Source organism: Haemaphysalis longicornis, unplaced genomic scaffold (genome assembly GCF_048455015.1).
Source record: "Haemaphysalis longicornis isolate Haplotype H1 unplaced genomic scaffold, Haemaphysalis longicornis Haplotype H1 scaffold_7, whole genome shotgun sequence".
Classification (NCBI taxonomy): Eukaryota; Metazoa; Arthropoda; class Arachnida; order Ixodida; family Ixodidae; genus Haemaphysalis; species Haemaphysalis longicornis.
In genome coordinates this window covers 140,365,323-140,389,913 of record NW_027526422.1, presented here as the reverse complement: position 1 = coordinate 140,389,913, position 24,591 = coordinate 140,365,323, and the positions used below count along the sequence as shown (strand labels likewise).

The window sequence follows — 24,591 nt, the reverse complement described above, 5'->3', positions numbered from 1 at the left end:
TTGGTTCGCATCCTGTGGGTTTCTCAGGAGGTCATTCCTGAAACGCTCCGAAACTTGCGGGCTGTCCTGAGGTTGAACTGGGGGAGGGGGAGGAAGGACTCGAGATATAACTATACGCTAAGGATCTCCTCTGGGATGCAGAGGAAGCATACCTGGCATATTTTAACAGAGGAGCTGTTATAGCTGTCCGTAATGCGTAGCACGTAAGGTGTGTGGCGTGTAACGGAGGAATTGGCAATAATTTACCACTAAGTATTGTCAATGAATAATTAAATTACCAATAAATTGCCGAGCGCTGGTGAGCGCGTGCCTCGCGGCAACGGCCGAGCGTCCCCAGCACACGCAAAGGCTTTAACAAAAGAAATAACTGCGAAAACCTTAAAGAGTGAGAAAATGCCGAGCGCTCGTGAGCGCGTGCCTCGCAACTGAGCGTCCTTTGCTAGCGCCGTGGACAGTAAAACTGGGTGCACAGTATAGCTTAGAAAATTCGGCTCGAAAAATTTGATCTTAGGAAAATAGGCTGTGGTCGCACAGTAGGCGACGAGCGGTAAATGACCGATACACGGTATTACTACGTACGTTACTTGCGCTACTCATGGCGCTACGTGAAGGTTGCAACTCCGGCAGACCCCTTATTCCCTGTAACGTTTGGCAAACGAAAGAATGCTTAGTACTTGCATAAAGGCCTCCCGAACGTCCAGAATAAAAAGAAACCACGGGCGCACAAAACACGAACGGCCGACTCAAAACTCGAACCGCGCGATAAAGTACGAGCTGACCCATGCAGTGCGCCTTAACTACCAGCAGGGAGGAGTGCTCTGCTTCAAATACAGGGCTAGAAAATAGCTCACTTTGGGACCTTTTTAGTCCTGCACATATTATTCGTTTCGTGACTATGCATGCGATCTAGCTATAATATTACTGCGCGAAGGGAAGTCGACGCCGCAAGCGACTTCACGCAGGGCTCGAGTCATGCATGCTTCCGTTGAGAAATAAAAAAAGGTGTGTACGCTATTTGCGTGGTCGCCCTCGTATCATCTTTGTGCACAGCAAGTTGCACGGAAGTATTTGGGCATCTTGGATAACGATAAATGCCGACGTGCGCGTCGCTAACCCCGGGCTATCATGTACACAGCTGGATCCGGAGATATGGGAATCCCCCCACATGGCGGAAACGCACGCGGTTCCCGAAAGATGGCGCCAGTTTTTGCATAAGGTCTATAACACCCCCCAAAATCATGTCATATCAGCATTATAGCTGTTAATAACCTTCTCGGAACGGTTAGTTGTGCATGCAAACAAAAAGGGGCAGTTCTCGTTAATGTTACCCATCAAATTCAGGAGAAGAGTCTTTGAAGAGCCACTGGTATTAACAGGCCGTACATTGGTGCACCTTTCAATCACGCCGCGCAGGTAGTCGTTTATGCCACTTGAATTTCGGGGGATCGGATGGTGTGCCTCATAACAGCGTTGTGCCATTCCTTCACGCCTCTAGCAATCATAACGTCATGCGACGAGATATGTGACGTTAATCACAAGCTGCACGGCTCAATGCATTCTCGCTACTTCCGTTGATTCGCCTGGGTTGCTACTGATTTGATGCGATAGCCAAATGTAAATAGTGTTCGCAAATTTGTGATGCTTAAAAACAATGTTCTGCATGCAGGGTACATTCTGTATTCCCCAACCAAATTGAATTGATTATGGCTCACCCATTTTGCTCTCAGTGTTTCTTTAAAGCAGGGAACATTTTCCTAAAATAAAAAAAATTGCGCAGCATTATTATACACTCTCGTTATGATATGTCACCCTCTTGGTTCTATACAAAGCCACAAATTCCGCCGCACTATTAAATGGGATTCTAATACAGAGTTCCGCATATGCCCTTATTTGCATGAATAACGATGCACCTCGATAAAAGATCTAACGGCGAGAACGATTCCGCAAAATGGTTTATTGTAACCTAATAATAACAATTCAGACATTTAAAGCACAAACACACCTTCACGCCAAAAAAAAAAATAAAACAAAAAAATCAACGATTATTTATTGTAACCTAATAGTAACAATCCAGGTGTTTAAAAAACAAGCACACCATCACTCTCCAAGAAAATTTAAAAGAAAAAACCAACGCAGAGTTAGTGTGTTCGGATCGTCTGCATTCGAAGCATTATTAGACTGAAGCAAATTGCTGGCATAATCCCCTGAAGTTAGTTAAAATGGGCTAAAGTTGCATACGATATTCCATGGACAATGACCTGAAACTATTTGAAATAACTGGATGTGCTACACTTTTGAGGGGCAAAATACAGGGTGATAAAAGTTGAGTCGACATACTTTTTTTTTAAATTAGGCGCTTAGATGTACGTGAAGACCACAACTACATCAATGTTATGCGCCAAGGGGGACACATAATGAGGGGGTAACCATTGATATCGGTGACTTAAATAACTAAAATTTAATACTTAACTTTTTAGCGGCTGCAGTAAGCAGGCATGTTTGTATTAAAGAGACGCAACCTTATTTCTACGCAGTTTTATTAGGCAGAATATTTCTAGCGCATTCGTACTCAGAGATATCGAACTGCGAAGTTTAATTGCCGTTCGCATGTATAAAAACTCGAAGTTGTAGTACAACAGTGTTTCCTGAGCATAGAAGCGAAATCACAATGGTACTGCATTCAAACCACGTAACCACACGTAAGTGATTGGAAATATTTCAGTTACGTTCCCAATTCCACAATTTTTAAAGGAAATATGACACTCAACAGCACTGGCCTACTAACGCAAATATTTTGTTCACTGCGAAATGCGTACATCAACCTGTTATACCGATTCTTTGCTGGACTACATACATTACGTGTCGTTAATGTATTCTGTATAATGTATAATGTGGTACAAATAATGATCTTCATTTGTTTGACTTAGTATGGGAGCCGATAAAAAGACAAAATGCATTTCTCTCCATTACGTATTGAGAAGACTTAAAATTCGGTTGTTTCTGGATCACTTTGTTCAGGGCATTTTTACCAATCTTCAGGTTATGTTCTGTGGCACGATTGAAACTGCAAAATAATGTGGGCAGCTGAGATAGAACGATGAAGCCATTCTCACCTGAAAACTATTTTCGCGAAAGCGTTCCCGACACAGGTCAATGGCGTCGCACACACTCTTCAAGAACTGCAAGGTGTTCAAAAAGTAGTAACATTTTCTTTCAGTGCGGGTTGGTGACCAGAGATTATGAGCATTTCGCAAAGAGCTTGCGCCATCTTTTTTGATAAAAACCACAGAAGAATGAGACGTGCTTTAAAGATGTGTCAGATACAGTTGGCTACCTTACAATTGAGAATTTTACTCAAGGCGACAGCTGAAAAATATGTAATCCGAATAAAACGCGGAAGGGAAGCTCGAGCACCTAGCTTATCCCTCCCTGCGCTGGCATTGTTTAAAAAGAACTACATATAAGTGACGCACATCTTAGCGATCTCTTGGAGGCTTTGTAGGTTGTATTTAGTTTTATGCCTGCTTTTTTTTTATGCGAACGCCTTATGTTCCCATGAGTCAAAAAACCTGTTGTTGTAATGAGCGAATGGCCCAAGAATTCCACAGTGCCCTCAAAAATAAAAACCTACGCAGGAACGGTATTCGAAACCAGGGGCCAGCCCTTGAAAGCCGCTTTCTTAGTCACTATACTGCACCTACCCCATGCAAACCTTGGCTTCTGAGGGCCACTTAACTTGCCTGACGTGCTTTGAAAGCTGAAGAATTGTGCTATTTTGTGGCCATGCCTTACTGCTATGCATCACGCGGGTGTCATGCTCATTTTATTAAGTTACTGTGGAACAGATTTGTAGCTTCCGAGTAAGTAGAACAGAATGCTCTTTGCCACGGTTACTTGTCAACTCAAGGCGACTGGCTACTGTGTCTTCTGGCATTCCTCAGGGGTGAGTGCTGGGGCTATTGCTTTTTCTGATATTCATTATTGATATAGTCGAGCACATCAAGTTTAAAATCTGGCTTTATGCAGATGATTGTTTTATACAAAGAGATCAATGACCATTCTGATTAAAGAGCGCTACAAGCAGACCCCGGAACAATTCATTCTTCGTGCTGCACATGGTGTATGCCCTTGAACATCAGTAAATGGCAGCACATTCGATTTTATAGGAAACAGGTACCTTTCCCGGCGGAATACCGTTTGAATAATCTGCTCATTCTCCAAAAAACCGATGTTAAATATCTTGGAGTAACATTTTCAGCTGACTTAACTTGGAATCGTCTTATTAAAGCAGTGTCTTTCAAAGCTGCATCCACTGTTGATTTTATTCGTAAAATTTTAGACACGCCCCTCGGGAAGTAAAGGAACGCCTATACTTATCACATATTCAGCCCATCCTCGAGTACGCATGCGTTGTGTGGGATCCCCACACTCAAAATCTTATCGACCGCTTAGAATGCATTCAGAATTGTGCTGCTCGATTTGGAACTGGAAATTACCGGCTTCCAACTAGCATCACTCAAATAAAGAATTCGCTTGGCTAACCTAATGTTCATTTGCGAAATACAATTATCACATTTGTTTCCTTCGTGACGTATATGTTAACGCACTGTGGTTACCAGAGATCTATATTTACAACCACCAGCCTATGTATCTACTCGGCGTCGCCACCAATTTAGGATAAATGAAATAGCTGCGCGTACCTTAATTTTTATGATTTCTTTTCCCCCGTTCCATAAAGCATTGTAATCGCCTCCCGCAACACTTCAGAGAAATGATAAGCAAGAATCGATTTTTTTTAATCATTAACGTAGCATTTTCTCAATGAGTAGTAATGTGTTTTGTCTTTTGATGTCTCCAAACATTGTAAAAGATTTCGCTTGTCTATGCCCTGTTTTGAGCCCCATTTTTTTACTTGTTCTATTCCCTGCATCATGCCTTGCTGACAATCTTTACCACATATCGTTGCAATTGTTGACGGCGGTGCTTATGCTTATTTGTTGTCGTATTGTTGTTTTCTTCTACATTCAAATTCTTTCTGTGTTAAAATTTTTCTCTGACTGCAGCATCTGAAACTTATACGCCAATTCTTTGAATTCTTCTACTTGTAATACTCCCCCCCCCCCTATTTCGATGCCTTCGGGGAAATGTAGGTAATGAAATAAATAAAAACAACGGTGTCAGTAGCCGTCAGACGCTCAATGCCCGGTCAATAATTTCTATTTAACTCCGACGTCAATAACCCCAGCTCTGACACTTACCACATACCCTCTGACGGGCACTCGCTAGTGAAGATCATTGGTGTGATCAGTGCTACGCTGCTTTAGAATTCATACCACGTTAGCAGACATAAGCGTTCTAGTAATTTTTACAACCACTTTCCCCTCACGAGAAACAAACCGTTGCAAGAAACCCTTCTGACACAGCAGTCTGTGTGCGGGCAGAGTATATGCACGGAAAAAACTTGCCACGATCAACTATGGCCCTCTTAACGGATCTCAGCATTGTTTAGGGCGAAAGAAGCCTTCGGCACGTTAAGCGGTCTACAGAGACAAAGCGCAACGTTGATTTATTACGAAAACTAGCCCTTGGTAAATCACTCGATTACATTGCGGTGCCCAAGAACGTTGTTTTCCCCAAACAAAAGGTAGAAAATATTACCCGTTTTACGTTTCACGATAAGCGACGTCAGTTGTGACAAAACGAAAGAAACGCTAAAAGGATGTACCCCCATGTAGACTTCATGTTGTCTTTCCAGATGCGCGACCTAACACAACTAGAGGCCACCTATATTTCTTGCCGGTGTCTTTGGTTGGCTGTCGCGAATCGAGCAGAAAGGTTCATACGATATATGCCCTGGTCGAGAGACCGGGTTGCGATCCGGCCATGTTTCACCTGTTTCTCTAAAAGCTTAACTTCGGAAGTTTGCATCAAAATTGGCATTGCTAGTATTAGACAAACGCCTTCTTCTGGACAACCCAAACATATATCTGGCCTCCGTCATCTCTTTCTAAGTAATACTTAATACAGTATCAATGCTAACGATCTTCTTTTAATTAAGCATACGCCTTGGTACGAATGGCCAAATAAAAAATATTGCATTTACATGAAGTGCCCAAAAGTGGTCATGCAACTGAAAAAATATGCAGAAGCTCGGAGAATTGTCTACTAACGTGCAGCGTCATTACGTGGCTTGTTTCCATTGTTAGTTTTCATAGATATATTTAGTTATAAAAAGTCAAATACATGGGAATATTTTATTATTTGTTTTTTTTTCCTTTGCTGCTTTTTCGCAATGACTTAAATTTACGCCATTATTGCGATTGGGTGCCTTTACTTAGCTAATTATTTGTTTTTCCGCAGATTCCAGCCGTAGTGCACGGGTGGTGTGTTTTCGCAATTTTTGATTCGAGTCAATTCCTTACTCCGTTATGGCCTTTACTTTTGTCTTCGCTTCGTAAAGTGGATGTATAAGATGCATATGAATATTTTATAGGTTCAAGGGTGTATTTTTTGCTATTATTGGTTATTTCTTCTTTTTAATACTGTTCGACCAACTCTCTCCATCTACTCTACTTTACCAAATAAATCTGTTAACTCCACCATTATGCATTTTTTTGAAGTCATCACGTAACACGATTAGGCTGATTTTTTACAAGTTTCTTATTTGTGTTTTGGGGGATTTATCAATTGTATTTTCATTTTGTGTGGGCGATGTATGAGTTGAACATTTTAGTTTCCGAATTTCATTGTTATCCGATTTCCAGATTCTCCTACAGTACGCTTTACTAAACACAGGTACGCAATGTCAAGAAGTCATCTCCTCAAGGCTTGGTTGCGTGTATCCTGCACACTAAGCCCTAACAAACTCGGCTTTACTGCCGCAGACACAGGGATCACTGGAAAAACACTTTTTATGGGCAGCCCAAGTAGTATGCCGTCAACACATCAAGGCCTCGTATACTCCATAAACGGGAGCGGTAATTTCTATATAGCAGCAAAAGCGTGCAACACAATAAAAAAATGAAACCCAGTTAAACCCACTGTGAAATCTGCGGAAACAGAGGAAGTGTGGATCTCTTGTGTCGGCTTGAATGTGTACGGGCGCTCTCCGAAGAACGGCAGCGCCGTCGCCGCGCAAATTCTATGGTTCGCGCAAAGGAATCGTCCACTAATCATGTCAGAGGCGGGAGACCCTTTCCTCCCCTTCCTAGAGGGAGGAGGAGGAACCGGCTCCTGCAGCTCGCCATCTATAGACGGTATTCGTCGAAAAGTTTAGCGTTCAATTTCTTCGCTTGGCAACACTAGAAACGGCCACAGACATGGCCGATGCCCCACGGACACGGCGCAGCCTGGGCCACTGCGGCCGCACGCCGAAGAAAAAAAAAAGACACCGGAGTGCGTCACCTGCTCCGTTCCAAACCGATTCTAAACTGTGGCGCCAACGGAGATGTTAATAATCGCACTCAGTGACATCAACGCCTTATGCAAAAGTGCTGCCCTCTGTCGCAGCCGAATCGAACCCTCGCTTTGACGCCATGTTTAAGGATAGCACCGGTCGGGAATACGTGTGCTACAAGGTGCTGCGCGTGCGTGTTATCGCTTCTTGGTGACTCGATGCACGTCTCGCGCTGTGTTGTCGCACGTAATGACTGATGAATGGTGTGTGGACTTGTCTGAGTTGCCCCAGTTCCCGTCCGGCTTCGAAGAGACATATTACGCGTCCAAAACGCAATCGCAACGGCACCAGGAGCGCAGTTACAAGTTCGCCACCGAATCGTACGTTTGCCTGCCGACGATGAAGACGAAACGGTGCGCCGGGTTTGTTGTTATTTGTATGTGCTTTTGAGTTTGCGCAGATGTTCTTTAATGGTGCCTAGAATGAATTACATTCTAAAGCTTACCGAGCCATCAATGGTGCCGCACGCAAATCGAAGTTTTGAAAAATCAGTCGCTCGGGCAGCCGCAACACGCGTGTTCCGTTTCACTTCATGTGCGTTTCTTATTTTATGCAATAAATATTTGGCTCACGGCTCTTGTTTGTTCAAGTAGCGCTGGGGTATCGTGTTTTGCAACAAACAGTGCCGTAAATCGTCCTTATGAAAGCGAAAAAAACATTGACGAATGCTCGCTCTTCCGCGATTCAACTTTGCGCTTGTTTTTGTAACAGCAATCCTGGGTCACTCGCAAGAAAAAAAAAATCCCGTTTTTAAGAAATCAAAGAGCACTGCAATGCTGCAGCCCGGTGCAGAGTAAATTTTCGATTGATGGCAATTTTTGAATGAAAAATAAATACTAAGGAATTCTTGCCACGATAATGAATGTGCAGATTACAAACGATCGAACACAGTTGGTGATTAATTTTTATAGAACTAACGCTATGGACTGCGGGTTGCGCTTTCTGTCGCGTGCCTTGCGAGCTTCTTCACCATCAGGAATGCAGTGGAATGACACCTGCAAAAATGAGATGATGTGATGATTGCCATGGAGGGAAAAAACAACGTATTTAGCTTGTTTTCCGTACTGAAAGTGTGTGCTAGCTTGTAATCGCAAGTACGATACGATAGGTTCACCTAAGGTAGCAAAGAAATACTTGATAAAATGAGAGGGTACAACGGTGGTACACCCCAGAGAACAATGTCTACAAAACAGCTACCCCCTCCTCCCCTTTGTTCTACCTCCTCAATTATGCACTGAAAATGCTCAATAATCATTTATTGCGCTAATTGCAGAACTAAGGCATGCAATAAATGTACCTAAACTGCGTCTTTTTCCATGTATCTTTTTTCGTTAGAAGGGCATCTATTCTTGCGCAGCGTTTTTTTTTTTTTTTTGCGTGTGCTTTTGGCCAGATAATCGTCATTCATGGCAAGAAAAATTGCGGATCAAGCGATGGTTCGTGTTCGGCACGGAGTTCGTTCACGCGACCACTCGAACTCGTTTTGCCCTGCATTTGGTGTGAACGCAGAATGCTTACATCGCGTGCAAACTTCTCTTCGCTGTGAGATTGCAAAAAACGGAATCTTTCAAACAGTACATAAAGTACGTCTGGACATGAACTGTAGCAGAGACGTTCGCCTTCAACTCGCAAAGCATGTAAACACAGTGGTTGCACCCTCTATGTTCAAGCCAGTTGACACTCCTGCCTTCCGAGGGATCAAATAATTTCAAACACCGGACCAGCAAGCACGAACGCTAATTTATCAGTATTACACGCACGAGCGCTGGCCGTTCCATTCAGCATTCGCTGTAATTCTTTTTATAGCTTCGATCGCGTTTGCGCCGATCACCGAAGTAGTAGTCCGCAATCGCCGCTGCGTTAGCGCGAGGTCGCGTTCGCGCCGATCACCGAAGTAGTATAGTCCGCAATAGCCGCTGCGTTAGCGCGAGGTAATTCTGGCATATTGAGACAAGCAGGCAGTTCTTTGGTAACCCCTTTCATATCACACGGACATAATTTGTTGCTGTCATTGTTACATTAAAGAATTTTACACGGCTACGATTCGCTGCGCGTGCGACACGCAATAAACATTAATACTTTGACTTCTAGCATTCTTACCTTTGCCCCGAGCATCCTTGTTCCCACTTTGTGTGCAACATGGCACACAACAGTATGTAGGCTTCCTGGACGACAGGAGACGATAGATCGCCGGGAACTCGCTGCAGTTCGATGCTCCGCTAGCCACCTTAGCTCCGCTTTCCAGTTGAGCCCTTCAACATGGCGGTCGCGCTCGCGGTGGCCGCGAGAGGGCAGCAGATTTTGCATAAGGCCTATTGGCGGTGAGCGCGAACACAGGCGGCGCTGCGAAGCGCGCCTCCGTGACGTCAGCTTAGGGATTCTCGCATTTGTCGTCTGCTTCACTCAGGATCGCTCTCCCTGCTGTTTCTTTGCGCTCGATCAACGTCTGATGCTTGTGCACACCAGAATTGGCGTGTGGGTAACTTTTTATCATAATAATAGGCTTAAAATCGCATACACTAGCTCATGGTGTCAATTAAAGTATAGTTTTGGATACCGCTACGGGAGAAACATTGCCGGCGCCACCCCATTCCTTGCGAAGCCGGTCCTTTGCGGAGCGCGAAGAGTCGGAGCTAGGCGTCAACTTCTCATGTAAGCATTCGAACAAAAGGAACAGTCAGCTGCTAATAACCGACAACAGCGAAAATGGAAGACCAAAACAAATTCTAGGCCTTCAGGGCTGTCGGCTTTGGCAGAAGGCATCACGATTCCCGGTAATCATATGTAAGGTAAAACAGTTTTTACAACCTTGCCGAACGCTCGAACGCGTTTTGTCACATCACTTTACGTTGTCAAGGCATCAAAGTTTGCCGACATGCACTGTAGACTGCAAAAACTGTAGGTTGAGTTCCAAATAACCCAGTGTGTATATACGCGCGTGCTTATTCTATACCAGGCATCTAACCAGTATGGAGGTTTATTGAGCAAAACGAGTCACGTCTTCGTTAAATTTATAGTAACACATATATGTTTGTTAAGACCTGGAAGGGTATTTCTGAACATTTTGCACAGCCATATCTTCCCGATATTCGGATATGCGTTATAGGAAAACTGCACTCAAAAGGAGGAGGAGGAGTAAGCGGAGGAGAGGAAAACTTTGTTTAACAATTAAATAGATCTGGTTAGCGGGCCGGGTCCTCAGTGCAGGACAAGAGAGTAAAAGTAATTTTCTTCAAATCATAAAACGCCATCCCGAGTAGAATAAGATTTGTTCTTCGCGCCTGGAAGGGTTGAAAAGCAATGAAGAGCTACTTGGAATTGTTCTTCGGTTTCGAGTCTTGTAATATGCAGCTATACTATTTATTACGTTAGTTAGCGAGCATATCATGCCTTCAACATGGTAATCATGTCATCATTGTTTGAGCTGAGAGTCAATTCGTTATGATAACGATATAATTACGATAGAAATTCGGAGCACAAAAGCCGCCTTCGAGTACTGTGGACCAAGTTGTTTGGGGCGCGATCGCGGTGGCGTAGCACAAACCTTCTCATTGTATTTGCATGTGAATAAACAAAGCATGCTGCGGATATGCACCTTCTTGCACGCAGCCGTAATGAAAGCCAATTTGTGAAGAAGGGAATTTATGCCATACAAAATGAAGGCAATATCCACACGGGCTTTGTGAGGCTCCCAAACATCCCGAAACCTCGTAATAAGAAGTTGGTGACGGCGCAGAAAAATTAATGCGTTGGGCAGAAAAAAAAGCAAGAAACATTAATCCGATACAAGGCAACAACGAAAGAAACAGAAGAAAGCCGCTTTATTTCCTGCTGTGCGATGAGCGTGTAGAGGCCGCTGCTTGGTACGTAGTATTAGACTGTTGAGTCTTCATAGGAGCATCTCAAAAATACTGCAGGGAAGCTTACGCATTTTGAATACTTATCGAGAAGCTCTGATCGCTGATCCTCGCGAATAAGCAAGAAAGGACCAGTTACACACGATCTTCTGACCGATACTCTGAAGAAAGTTGTTCTCTATCTCTTCGTGTGTTGCAAACTTGTGGGGGATACAGCTTCAAATTATTCAGATGCGTCAGAAGCTGGCAAAATAACTGAGTCGCCTGAAATACGCTTTTTAACGCACTACAGCAACGAAGAGGGCGATTTCTAGCCCAGGCACTGTTGCTCCTCACAAGCGGAGTGTAGCAGACGACAGCGGCGCGAATCCCTAAGCCGACGTCAGAGCCAGGGGGCGCCACTCAAAGATCTCACCGCCAATACTTTGTGTTCGGCGAAGAGTTTGTAACGTGAAACACAGTCATGTGTGTCGTAGTCGCGCCAGTCGCGCTTAGCTGGACAAGTGCCGCCATCCCGCGGAGCCCGACGTAACGCCGGCAGCAAATCGTGGAGGCCACGGGCGCACTCGCACGGTTGCATGGAGGAGAAGAGGGGTGCCTGATCTGCGGGCCGTGCGCACAACGTCGCCTAGCAACAGACGCTTGGCCACAGATATGGCGGTGCACACTTGGTTGCCTGCATGCATTCCGCGCAATTGAATACCGAGGATCGGTGGGTCTGGGAACGTCCTCATGCCCCTGCGTGACGCATGATCTTTAGCAGACGGACGAAAAGCTCGACCTACAACGGTTCCTTTGTTTAGAGACCGGAACGCCAGCTCTGCTGAGTTACCAAAGGGTCGGTCAATACGGCCGGTAATCATCATCACCAGCCTGCGTACGCCCACTGCGGGGCAAAGGCCTCTGCCATAGATCTCCAATTTCCCGGTCCTGTGCTAACTGCGACCAATTTATCTCCGAAAACTTCTTGATTTCATCTTGCCACCGAACTCTCTGCCACCGCCGGCCACGCTTACCCCCCTAGGTATCCACTCTGTTACCCTTAATGACCAAGGGTTATCTTGCGTTCGCATTATATGCTGTGCCCACGCCCAATTCTTCTTCTAAATTTCTACTAATATGTCCTTAACGCGTGTTTGTTCCCTGACCAACTACGCTCTCTTCTTGTCCCTCAACATTACCCCTATCATCTTCCGCTCCATTGCCCGATGAGTCCTTCTCAATTTAAGTTTAACCCTCTTAGCAAGCCTCCAAGTTTCTGCCTCGTAGGTGAGTACCGGTAAGATGCAGCTGCCATACACTTTCTCTTCAGGGCCAATGGTAGGCTGCCATTCATTATCTGAGAATTCCCGCCGAATGAACTCCACACCATTCTTACCCTTCTGATTATGTCTGCCTTAAAGTAGCTATCTGGGGTCACTAATTGGAATAAGTAGATATCTGCGCTTACCACTTCCACTGCCCCGCCATCTATCTCAAACCGCTGTGCTCTCCTGAGGCTAATGAATATTAGGCAGTGAAATAATATTAATAATAACAATAAGGGCGCTAAACAAACACCCAAAAAACATACAAAGAGGCTGCAATGGGCTTCAACCAGAAGCCGCACTACTAATTCAATATCACTTGGCCTGAGGAACAACCACCGAAAACTACAATAACCTGTTCCGTAGTTTCGGCCTCAATGGCTCTATTCCAGTTCGATCGGTTAGCTGTTTTCTGCTTTCCCCAGCGTTCTCCTTCCATTGTACTTAACACACGTTGACTAAACGCGTGAAACAAATTTGTACTGGTCATACGTACACAGTCACTTTATCGAACCGGACTAATTAGAGAACGAAGATGTAATATGTTTGGCGTCATGAGAAAACTTTCGAACTCATATTTGTAATTTTAGGCTTGACACTTTCATCGGTACCTGCAATGTTTTCCACCTGCAAGTGTTTCAAAAATATATTGGAGCGTGCATATTTGTTCGACACGCCGTTCTAGGAAAACCCGAGTACGGTATTATAAACATATCTGCGCAAAAATCCCTCGACAATGAGAGAAATGCGGCCCTTTGCTTCGAATCCCATAATGTAGAGAAAAAGAAATAAAATGAAAGCTTCTGTGAAGGGTTGTAAAAGCCTCGTGCAAGAAAGAGGAACTTGATACAACACCTCGTATAACAGTTGTATCGGCGGATTGGGCTTGAGCTCCTTCAGGTAGTGCGAGCAGTTCTTGACAAAATGGTTGGTCGCCCGCCCAACCTGTGATGCTGCTAGCATCGCTGCAAAGTCAGAAGAGTTGCTTCATACACAGTGTGCACACTCACTTCATAAACACAACAATAGTTGGCAGATAACTACACAATTGTAACGTGGTTCCCAAAGACCCACGAAGAGAAATTTAAACTTTGTTCTGTTTAAGAGAACGAGCCTTTGGTAACACAATCAGCTTCAATCATCCAACTACAAAGACGTTTGATAGCTGAAGAAAACACAGGAAATATTGAAAAGGTTTGAATTCGTGCTTCAGTTAAGTAATACGGGCAGTAGTGACGTAATAAGGGCCAGCAGTAAAAACATAGTTATGAATTTGTTAACTGCATGTTAACATTCAAGTGATATTGGGCCTCCTTGATTACCAGTCCCGAATCGCCCGCGGTCTTCCCGAGAGGTGATCCAACGCTCGATTTCCTATGCATTCCTGTGGTACATCCGGTTCGAACGCTGTCCTTGGACTGCCCGATGTGGTCCGTCCAGGACTGGTAAATCCAGGAGACCCATTATTAAACGGAACTAGAGGATTCGACTACTATCACCCAGTCACGTTTCTTGGTGGGTGCTTTAATCGGCGGCCACCAACCCACAGCGGTGGCTCAGTGGCTAAGGCGTTGTGCGTCTGAGCACGAGGTCACGGGTTCGTTTCCCGGCCACGGCGGCCGCTTTTCTGATGGAGGCGAAAAGCAACAAAAACACCCGTCTGTACGAGATTTCAGCGTACGTTAAAGATCCCGTGGTGATCAAAATTAATCCGGAGACCTCCACTACGGCGTGCCTCATCGCCTGCGTTGCGTCAGCGCATTAAACCCTACAATCAAATCGATAGCACAAATTCTGTGGCGTCATGAAACAATCGCCGCAAAAGGTTTCAAGGGAGTCACTACTGCTCATACGCTTTCTTTAATATCTCGATTACTTCCTTGAACGCGGGGATAAATAAAGGAAGACCAACAGGTGCGCGAGGGGATGAATAATGGGAAAGCAACAGGAGGAAACAGCTGGGGGTATGGCAACAAACTCGTGAACCTTGTAATCATCATCATCCTCATCATCGGCCCGTTTATGTCCACTGCAGGGCAAAGGCCTCTTCCATAGATCTCCAATTATCCCGGTCCTATGCTAACTGCGACCAATTTATTCCCGCAATCCCCTTGATCTCATCTGCCCATCTAATGTTCTACCGCCCCCTGCCATGCCTGCCTTCTCTAGGGATCCACTCTCTTGCCCTTAATGACCAAGTATTATTATGCCTTCGCATCACATGCCCTGCACACGCCCATTTCTTCTTCTTAATTTCTACTGATGTGTCCTTAACACGCGTTCGTAACCTTATAATAGCAGAATCTAAACAAATATTCTGCCTTGATTGCTGTAAAGAAACAGTGAAGTGAACTTTTGAAACTTTTATTTCTGGCTAAGTTGTGCAGATCGACGTGAGTAATCCTTGAGTGGAACTCGAGTAAGATGAATCAACTATGGAACTGCAATTTATTTGGAAAGCCAATAAAGAGCATTTAAAGTGAAACGTCCCGTTCAGGTGGAAGCAAGCAAAATTTTTATCAGCGTGTTGTTCATATTTAAATTTTAAAACGTTTTGAGCGAGAGCCTCGAAAGGTGTATTGTGCGAAAACGCGGCATTGTTGTCCCCCGCAAGAAATGGTCCGCCGTAAAGAGAAAAAACACAAAAATTGCGGACTGTGTCCCAAGGTGCTTATTAGGTTGTTTTTTTTTTGAAGCAGAAAATGATTTTGAGAAGAAAAATTTCCGCAGAAATTCAGGGAATTATCTACTTAGGCGTAGCATTGTTATTCCGCTTGTCTTAAGCGTGAGCTTTTCTCAGCCAAATTTCTTGTTTTTCTTTATCCTCTCCAACCAATTATCTCCAATTACGCTTTTATAAAGATTATAAGTGAATCTGCAGCGAAGTCTTCATATCGTGGAAATGCACGGTTCGCCATTTTCCCTAATTATATTATATTTTTTGTATTTTTTTGTTTTTCTTAATTTTGTTCGACCGATTATATCCATTTGGGCTATTTTAACGCTTACAGGTGAAACTTTCGCTGAATCTGCATTATTTTGGAAATGCCACGCATTATACGTTTTCCCGTTTTCCGTAATTTTTTTAGTCTTTTATTATGTTTTATATTTTGAAAATTTCGTCCGATCAATTATCTCCATTTACGTTATTATAAAGATAACATTTGGAACTTTCGCGAAATCTGTATTATTGTGGAAACGCACGGCATTGAAGGGTTCCCCATTTTCCGTAACTATTTTATATTTTTCTTTTTTTTAAGTTCTTCAATATACCGTTCGACCAATCATATCCATTTACGCTATTATGAGGATTACAGGTACAACTTTAGCGGAATCTGTAATACTTTAGAAATGCCATTCGGTATACGTTATGACATTTTCCTTAATTTTTTAGTATTTCTCCTATTTTTTTAGATTTTCAAAATTTCGTCCGACCAGTTATCCCCATTTCCGTTATTACAACGACTACATTTGGAACCTTTCCGAAATCTGCATTATTGTGGAAACTCAGGGTGCTACATGGTTCGCTATTTTCCGTAATTATGTTATATTTTTCCTATATCTTTGATTTTTTATTTCGTTTGACCAATTATGTCCATTTGCGCTATTATAACAATTGCTGGTGGAACTCTCACGAAGTCTCCGTTAAAGTCGATGCGGCATCGGTTTTGACATTTGCCGTTTTTTTAATATTGTAGTTTTTTGTTTTTCGAAATTTCGTCCGACAAATTATCTTCATTTACGTTATCACAACGATTACATTTTGAACTTTTCCAAAATCTATGTTATTGTGGAAATGCAGGGCGTTTGCCGTTATGGAAATAACGGCAAACATGTCATTGGGTTATTTCTGGACGTAAAAAAAGCCTTCGATGCGGGTGACCAGAGCATACTTCTTTAAAAGCTAAATTGTTATGGTTTTCGAGGTCCGTCAATTACCTTTTTCCAAAGCTATCTTCACAAGCGTACGCAGGGAGTGCATATAGAAAATGCAGTGAGTGAATTCCTACCGGTACCGCAGGGTATACCGCAGGGATCGGTTTTGGGGCCAATTTTCTTCGCATTATACGTCAACGATCTACCTAACTCCATAGATGAAGGGCAAACCATAATTTACCCTGAATACACTGCAGTTCCACTACCTGGGTCGGATATTCACAAATTAGAACAAACGCCAATAGACAACTTGCAAAGGTTGAACAATGGTCTCCCAACAACATATTAACGCTTAATGTAAACAAGGCTAACTACGTCGTGTTTTCGTCCTCAGGTAAGCGATTCCATAAAATCATCACACTAAAGATAGGCCGAGAAGAAATTACGAAATTACAAACTTGTAAATATCATGGCGTCACCCTAGGTGCGTCACTGCATAATAAGGAGCACATAAAATAGTCTGCAGCAAATTGAGCCGCGTTTGTTTCACTCTCTATCAGGCAAGCTGTCATTTTCCTCTGTAAACGTTAAAAGCCATTTATTTCGGTACTTTTTACTGCCACTTGGCCTACTGCGTCGAAACATGTGGCAACACTAATCATTCGTATCTTGAGCCGGTTATCATATTGCAAAAACGCGCGCTACGAATTATGACGTTTTCCACACGCACGGATCATTCGGCAGCACTCTTCAAACAGCTCGAAATATTGCCTTTTTTACTTCCACGCGATTTTAAAGTAGCTTGTGTTACACGGAATATCATATCAAACAATAACCCCCTACCACCATCAATATTCATAACACCAGTCAGAAATACTAGAACTCAATCGGATCACAATTTCAACATTCCCCCGGCACGTAACTGCTATGGGAAACGGACTCTGCAATATGTCGGAACTAAAATATGGAATATCACACCACTTCACGTCAAACAAAGTCAAAATTTTTCCAGTGAACTCAAAAAGTACGTACAACGTGTTGCGTCCGCACAGCCGTGGATGGCTGCCGACGATTTATTACAACCCAAGAGGTAGGAACATTGGCAGTAGTTCGGGCGTTGGAGACAGCACTGGCCAGCGTTCGACACGTGAGGCGCGCTCGTGCCACAGGACCCAGTACCTCTCTCGCGCGCACATCATCGTTGTCGTCTTCTGGCGACATATCAATTCTTCCCCCCTTAGAGAAAACAGTAAACAAAGTCTCCATAGCGATCTGGAGGCCGCCTAGCCTCGGCTGGTCGCAGTTGCCGGGTGGTCTCTGCTTGAGACGTTGAGGTCGATGGTTGGGAGGAAACATCTGGAGTATCCAGCGAGTCCGGTATCAGTGGAACAGCAGAACTCGATGGCATCTCTCGCGCTGTGTCAGCGAAATCGTCTGCTGTGCTCCAGTCCGTGGGCGTCCTGCTCTGGCTCGCTTTCCTGATGTGGTTCAGATGACGGCGAACCTTTCCAAGGGCGCTTTTTACCACCCAGGATCGTGGTCCGACGCGGCGCAGAATTTCGCCTTCAATCCAATCTGGCTTTCTTAAGAACTGTCGTATGAGCACCCTTTCCCCTTCTTCGAAACGACGTGATTGCTTCAGCGTCGGCTGGTGATCAGAGGTCTGCGTTTCCTTCTCTGGCTTGAGCAGATCGAGGGGACATAAAAGTTCGCGGCCAAACATCGCTCTCGCCGGTGTCATTCCTGTGGCTGTGTGCACCGTCGGGTGCTGCCGATACACGAACCTTGCAAGTCTGCACTGTATGGAGTAGTGTTTATCCATTAAGAGGGCTCTCTTCAGTTCTGCCACGTATCGTTCTGCTTGCCCGTTTGTTGCAGGGTGATACGCTGGTGACGTCATAGCTTGCATGCCATTTGATGCGTAGAACTGCTTTATCTCGGTTGAAATAAAGGCTCTTCCGTTGTCGGAGACGACTTTCCGTGGAATGCCGAACGTAGCGAAGAGGCTCCGGAGTACGTCAATGACAACCGCGGATGTTGTCTGGGTGACGTGACGGACTTCTACCCACTTGGTGTACGCGTCCACAACAACCAAGTAGGTGCGCCTGAGTAGTGGTCCCGCGAAGTCAACATGCAGGGTGTGCCATGGTGTCTGGGGACGGTCCCATGTGGGAATCGGAGCTTTTGGTGGGCTCTTCTGCATTGATTGGCATTCAGAGCACTGTCTCACTGTATCTTCAATCATCTTGTCGATTCCGGGCCACCATACGAAACTCCTTGCACACTTCTTCATGGCTACCATGCCTCGATGACCGGCATGCAGAAGTGCCAGAACGTGAGATCGTGCAGAGCTTGGTATGATCACCCGTGATCCGAGTGTGAGACAATCGCGATGAGATGCCAGTGAGGTCGCTCTTCTCCGGTATGGAGCGAACTCATCTCCAAGGAGTCTTTCCACTGTGCCATCCTGCACTGACTTGAACAGCCTTCGCAGGATGTTGTCTTGCTGCGTTAGACGGGCTATCTCTGTAGCAGTTAACGGAGGTCGCGACAACGCTTCGAACAGCAGCACGTCGCCTGGTGGCCATGGTTCATCGATGCATTCTGGCAGTGGTAGTCGGCTAAACGCGTCTGCGTTCTGGTGGTTCTTGCCATGCCTGTACACAATATCGTAGTCATATGCCGATAACTTGATGCACCATCTGGTCATGCGTGGTGAGAGGACTTGAGCCGTGGGTTTCCCTGGTCCCAGTATGCCGAGCAGCGGTTGGTGATCCGTAACGAAAGTTACCTTCCTTCCTGCAATATATTTGTGGAACTTGTCAGCTGCAAACACTACAGCGAGGCCTTCTCTGTCCAGCTGAGCATAATTTCGTTCTGCCGGCCCTAGCGTCCTAGATGCAAAAGCGATTGGCGCCTCTCTATTCTGGTCATCAAGTTGAGCCAGAACAGCTCCTATGCCGTATGGCGAAGCGTCGCATGAGACAAGAAGCTCCTTCTGTTCGTCGTAGTGTGCCAGTACGGTGTGCTTGAGAAGCAATTTTTTGAGTTGATCAAATGCTTCTTGGTGCTTAGTCTCCCAATTTCCACGTAGCGTCCTTTTGAAGGAGCTGGTAGAGACAGCTGGCAACTGTTGCTCGGTCGTTCAAGAATATGTCGTAGAACGTGAGCATCCCGAGAAATGACTGAAGCGCTTGCTTGCAGTCTGGCGCTGGCGCCTCAGTGATGGCTCGAACTTTGTCTGCGCTGGTGTGAACGCCATTTTCGTCGATTCGGTGTCCGAGAAAAGAAACTTGCCTCACAGCAAAACAGCACTTCTTTTTGCCGAGGCGAAGATTGTACTTGCGCAGCCTCTTGCGAACTTCTTCCAGCCTGGCGGCATGTTCCTCGGCGTCCTTTCCACTGATGATGACATCATCTAAGTACGCACAGACGCCTGGGATGCCAGACAGCATAGTCTCCATGAAGCGTTGAAAAATGGCTGGAGCTGCTGAGATTCCAAAAGGCAACCGTTTCACTTTGTAAAGCCCTTTCGGCGTGTTCAGGGTCAACAGCTCGGCTGTCTCTGGCGTTACGTGGAGTTGCTGGTAAGCCTGTGCTAAATCCAGCGTGCTGAAAACCTTGCCTCCCCTCAAGTGGCTGAGGACCTCATCTGTTGTGGAAAGCGGGTAATCTGCCTTCTTCGATGCCAGATTCACTGTACAGCGGTAGTCGCCGCATATTCGCAACGAGCCATCTTTCTTCCGCACGAGTACGAGAGGCGTTGCCCAGTCTGAATGCTGCGTAGGCTCGATTATGCCTTGAGTTTCCAGTCGATCCAGTTCAGCCTCTACAGGCGATCGCAGCGCGAAAGGAACTGGCCGTGCCTTTAGAAACTTTGGCTTCGCTCCTTCCACAAGTTCGAGTTGCACAGCAGGACCAACGTGTCCTGAGATTTCCTCATCAAACACAGACTGGTACATGTCCAGAAGCTTGGAAACAAGTTCGTCGTCTGTTACGTCGTTGATGCCGGTTAGCTCTATGCCCAAATGAGGAAACCAGTTTCGTCCGAGGAGGTTACATCCTGATCCCTTGATTACCACAAGCGGTAATGTAAAAGTATTGCCCTTGTATGTTACTTCTACCGTTGCACAGCCGAGCACTGGAAGAGACTGGCCTGACCATGTGCGTACGAGAATGTTGTTCGTCTGGAGCCGAGGTGGGTCATTCGTCCACGTGGATCTGAACGTTGTCTCACTGATAAGAGTGCAGGCTGCACCAGAGTCGACTTCGAAGGTCAACGATTTTCCATGTACACGTAGCTGCATCATGACCTTCTGGGTGCTGCATATGTCCATTAAGGTGTTCAGCTCATAAAGCGCCTTGCTTGGCGACTCTTGAGAAGTCGTGTCCTGGGCTGATGCTGTTGTCGAACTTCCTTCACATGGATATTCGATGCTGTTGTTCCCTTTAGTTCTTGCCTCTTTCCGCTTTTTGATACATGCTTTTTCGATGTGTCCGCGTTTCTTGCAGTAGTTGCAGGAAGCTGTCTGGAACTTGCAAGTGTCCGGACTATGTTGTGCGTCACAACGCCAACAACGTTGGTTCTTCTTCTCGGCGTAGCTGCTGGAGCGGCCTGTCCTTCCCGTATTCCAGGTACTTGTACTGGCTTTGTGGATCTCTCTCCGTTCCGCCTTCACGTTTTTCTGGTCTTCAACAGCGTTTTCAGCTCTCAATGCGAAGTCAAACGCTTTCTGGAACGTCAAGTCCTTTTCTGCAAATAGCCGTTGTTGGACCTGCTCATTCCGAAGACCACCGACAAAACGATCTCGCAACATTACGTCCAGTGGTAGCATAGACGGATTCGCAGCCATATCTGTGCTGGTGCCAAAATTACAATCCGCTGCTAGTTTTTTGAGCGCTGCCACGTAATCACTGACCGTTTCGTCGTGCCTTTGGTCCCGTCATTGGAAGCGTGCCCTGCAGAAGACTTCAGAAGGTTGCGGATCAAAGTGAGCCTTGAGCACCTCAACGATGTCATCATAGTCCACTTCGCTGGGCTGCTTGGGTTGAACGAGGGCGCAGACGATGTCGTACGTCTGTTCCCCGCACAGCGTTAGCAGGTGAGCGCGTTTCTTGGAAGCGTACTTGATGTCGTTAGCTTCGAAGAAGAATTGAAGCCTTCCATACCAGGATCTCCAGGAGCCGGAGCTGCCGCTGAAATCGGGTAGCCGACCGACGTCGCACGTCGCCATGTCGTTCCGTTTCTTGACGTCGGTGACCTGCCGGTGAAGTGCCGGTGAGTCCGCAGTCTTCCTCGTCGCCAAATTGTTGCGTCCGCACAGCGTGGATGGCTGCCGACGATTTATTACAACCCAAGAGGTAGGAACATTGGCAGTAGTTCGGGCGTTGGAGACAGCACTGGCCAGCGTTCGACACGTGAGGCGCGCTCGTGCCACAGGACCCAGTACCTCTCTCGCGCGCACATCATCGTTGTCGTCTTCTGGCGACATATCACAATGTAAGGAGCTTAGCTCGCTTATTTATTCACCGAAACTTTACTTTATAATCAGCTGTGTACGCAAGAAATCATGTATTTTTCATAACGTGTTCTCTATTATATCTTTTCTGATATAATTCCTTTGTTTATTATTTGATGAACTCTTTATGCGGGTATTGTTTCATTTTGTTGACAAGATATTTTCTTCATGTGTCCTGCTATAAACCGTATATTTTGCATATGCTATATTCTCCTTGTTTTCTTTGTACTCTTTCGTTTCTACATGTAGTCTAAGTGCTTGCAATATTATAAATGTATTCACTGCATGGGCCCGATACTAGCATAATTGCTAAGGGACCAGATGACCTCTCCAGTCTTTTGTAAACCTATGTCTGAAGAAATAAAAAATGAAATGAACCATTTCCCGTAATTTATTTATATTTCTAATATTTTTTAGTTTTTCAAAATTTTGTCGGACCAATTATCTGCATTTACGTTATTCTAGTGATTACATTTGGAACTTTCGTAAAACCTGCCTTATTGTGAAAATGCACGGCGTTACACGGTTCGCCGTTTTCAGTAATTATTCTATATCTTTCTTATTTTTTTAGTTCTTCAAAATTTTGCTCGACCAATTGCCTCCATTTATGCTAGTTCAACGATGACAGGTGAAATTTTCTCAGAATATGCATTATTGTTGCAGTTCAGGGCGTTACACGTTTCGCCATTTTCCGTTTTTTCCTTGTTGTTTTTTTTCTTACTTTTCTACTTTTTCAAAATTTCGTGCGACCAGTTATCTTCATTTACTCCATCACAGCGATTACAGGCGGAACCTCCGCGATATCGGCATTTTTGAGGGAATGCAGGGCGGTGCAGGGTCCCTGCTGTGTGGGTACTCGGCAAAGAATGCTGCGCATTAAAAGGGGTACATTGCAGTTTGTATCGCAGTAGAGCCCATGTTTCCGGGCCGGGAGCGACACTGTATTTTCACCACGCTACGTCGCCATGCCGGCGGGCGTGGAACAAGAGCTTGCCTAATGCGTGTGGCGCTGATGGGATATCGCGTTGGGTGAACGTGATGGCTTGCAAGTATGACAGGAGCGGCGAAGCTAACGTATCGTGAAGTGCGGCAGCAATTTGGCTGTCCTTGCACTTATCTTCCAGAGTATACGAGTAAGCTTTCCGAGCAAATTTTTAGTGAATCTTTGCTGGTCAGACGCCATTCTTCCCAATACCGTAGCTTCCGTAGATCTGATCTGGCTTACATACTGACCATTTAGACCGAACTCTGACTTTTCGCAAAGAAGCCTCATAACTACACCCTCGGTACATAACCTGTTTGGAAAGAGATCGTGCCTCTAGTGTGACATTTTCGCACAGCTTCGTCCTGATGAAGGAATATTACCTATCCACTTTCTTCGTTTACCGTGTTTGCACGATCCTAATGCACACGCTTCTTTGCGAACAGTTCGTTTTCAAATATGTGTGCGTGTCACAATCGGGTTCAAATACGAAATCGGCTAAAAAGCGGCCATCAGAATTCGCATGTAAACGGGCGCCTCCAAAAATATAGTTCCAGCCACTTACAACAAACGTTTTTCAAAATTTGCTAGTAAATTTTGCTGCGCGTTACCATCGGGGCGCGTTAGAATGTCGCTAACGCGGTATGTCCTCCAAGCGCTCCAGGTGAATATACGCAACTCTGCTATGCTATCTTCTGGAGCATGTTTTTCATAATACAACGGTTTTTTATTACGTATATAGGCCACGCACCTGGACTGCTATTTTCTGCTGACTGGAAGGTTAGCTCGCCGATGATGCGAATGTTGCCCAATTCCCAGCAACGTTTTATAAATACAGCCTGTCCTTACATTTAAGTGGCGGTTCGTACTTCTGCAGACAGTTTGTTTCCAATAAAAAAGAAAAGATGGGCCTTAATTCCTATTCTCCTCGACTACAGTGAGTTCCCATCCGGCGTATAATTCAAACCAAAGAAAATAAACGTTGAGCTCGTACAACTTTACTAACTCTTCATTAGAAAATACTCATCTTAACAAGGGAGAGATTGCATCGACTCCTTACCATCCATGGGGTTGGATTCGCAGCTCATCACTCGTGACACAGAACAGGCCATAAAAACCGCACAGCAATAGTAACATGCCCACGCACTGGGAAATCGTGTTGCGAACATAGAGGCCCTGACCTTACAAGCCAGTAGAAACACGGCCTATCGAGCTACGCCACTGCTCAGGGACAGTCTTACGACCACTATGAAACCTATCTATGCCCCTTGTTTTGTGAAAATGTTCCCTGCTCTTATTTTTGCGGACAAACCTCCTTGTCCTATTTGCTCACCTGATTTTTTAAAATCGATGTCAGCCTAGGAGCATCAGCTTTTTTTCTTGTAAATTTGGAGCGATTTATAAGTAATTCACGTCTTCTGCAAACACTGAGTTGCCTGCTTTATGTAGATGCAAACATGGAATTCCGACAAGGTCGCATGATGAATCGTTTCAGCGCAGTAGTCACGAGGTCGGTGCAATGCGTGTAGCTTGACATTCTCGAAGGGTCACTGGGATACCCGTGGGGGAAAAATGTCGCGACTGGAATTATTGC

The 24,591-nt window shown here is 45.2% G+C and overlaps 1 long non-coding RNA gene across 1 annotated transcript; it reads right to left on the bottom strand.

Moving 5' to 3' along the window:
• Positions 1–3,113: 3,113 nt before the first annotated feature.
• LOC144145198 (uncharacterized) lies at positions 3,114–24,231 on the bottom strand. Its single transcript, XR_013317448.1, has 3 exons — positions 24,058–24,231; positions 13,476–13,585; positions 3,114–3,179 (listed from the first exon to the last, which is right to left on the bottom strand). It is a non-coding gene; the product is annotated as an uncharacterized LOC144145198 (long non-coding RNA).
• Between the last annotated feature and the right edge of the window lie 360 nt (positions 24,232–24,591).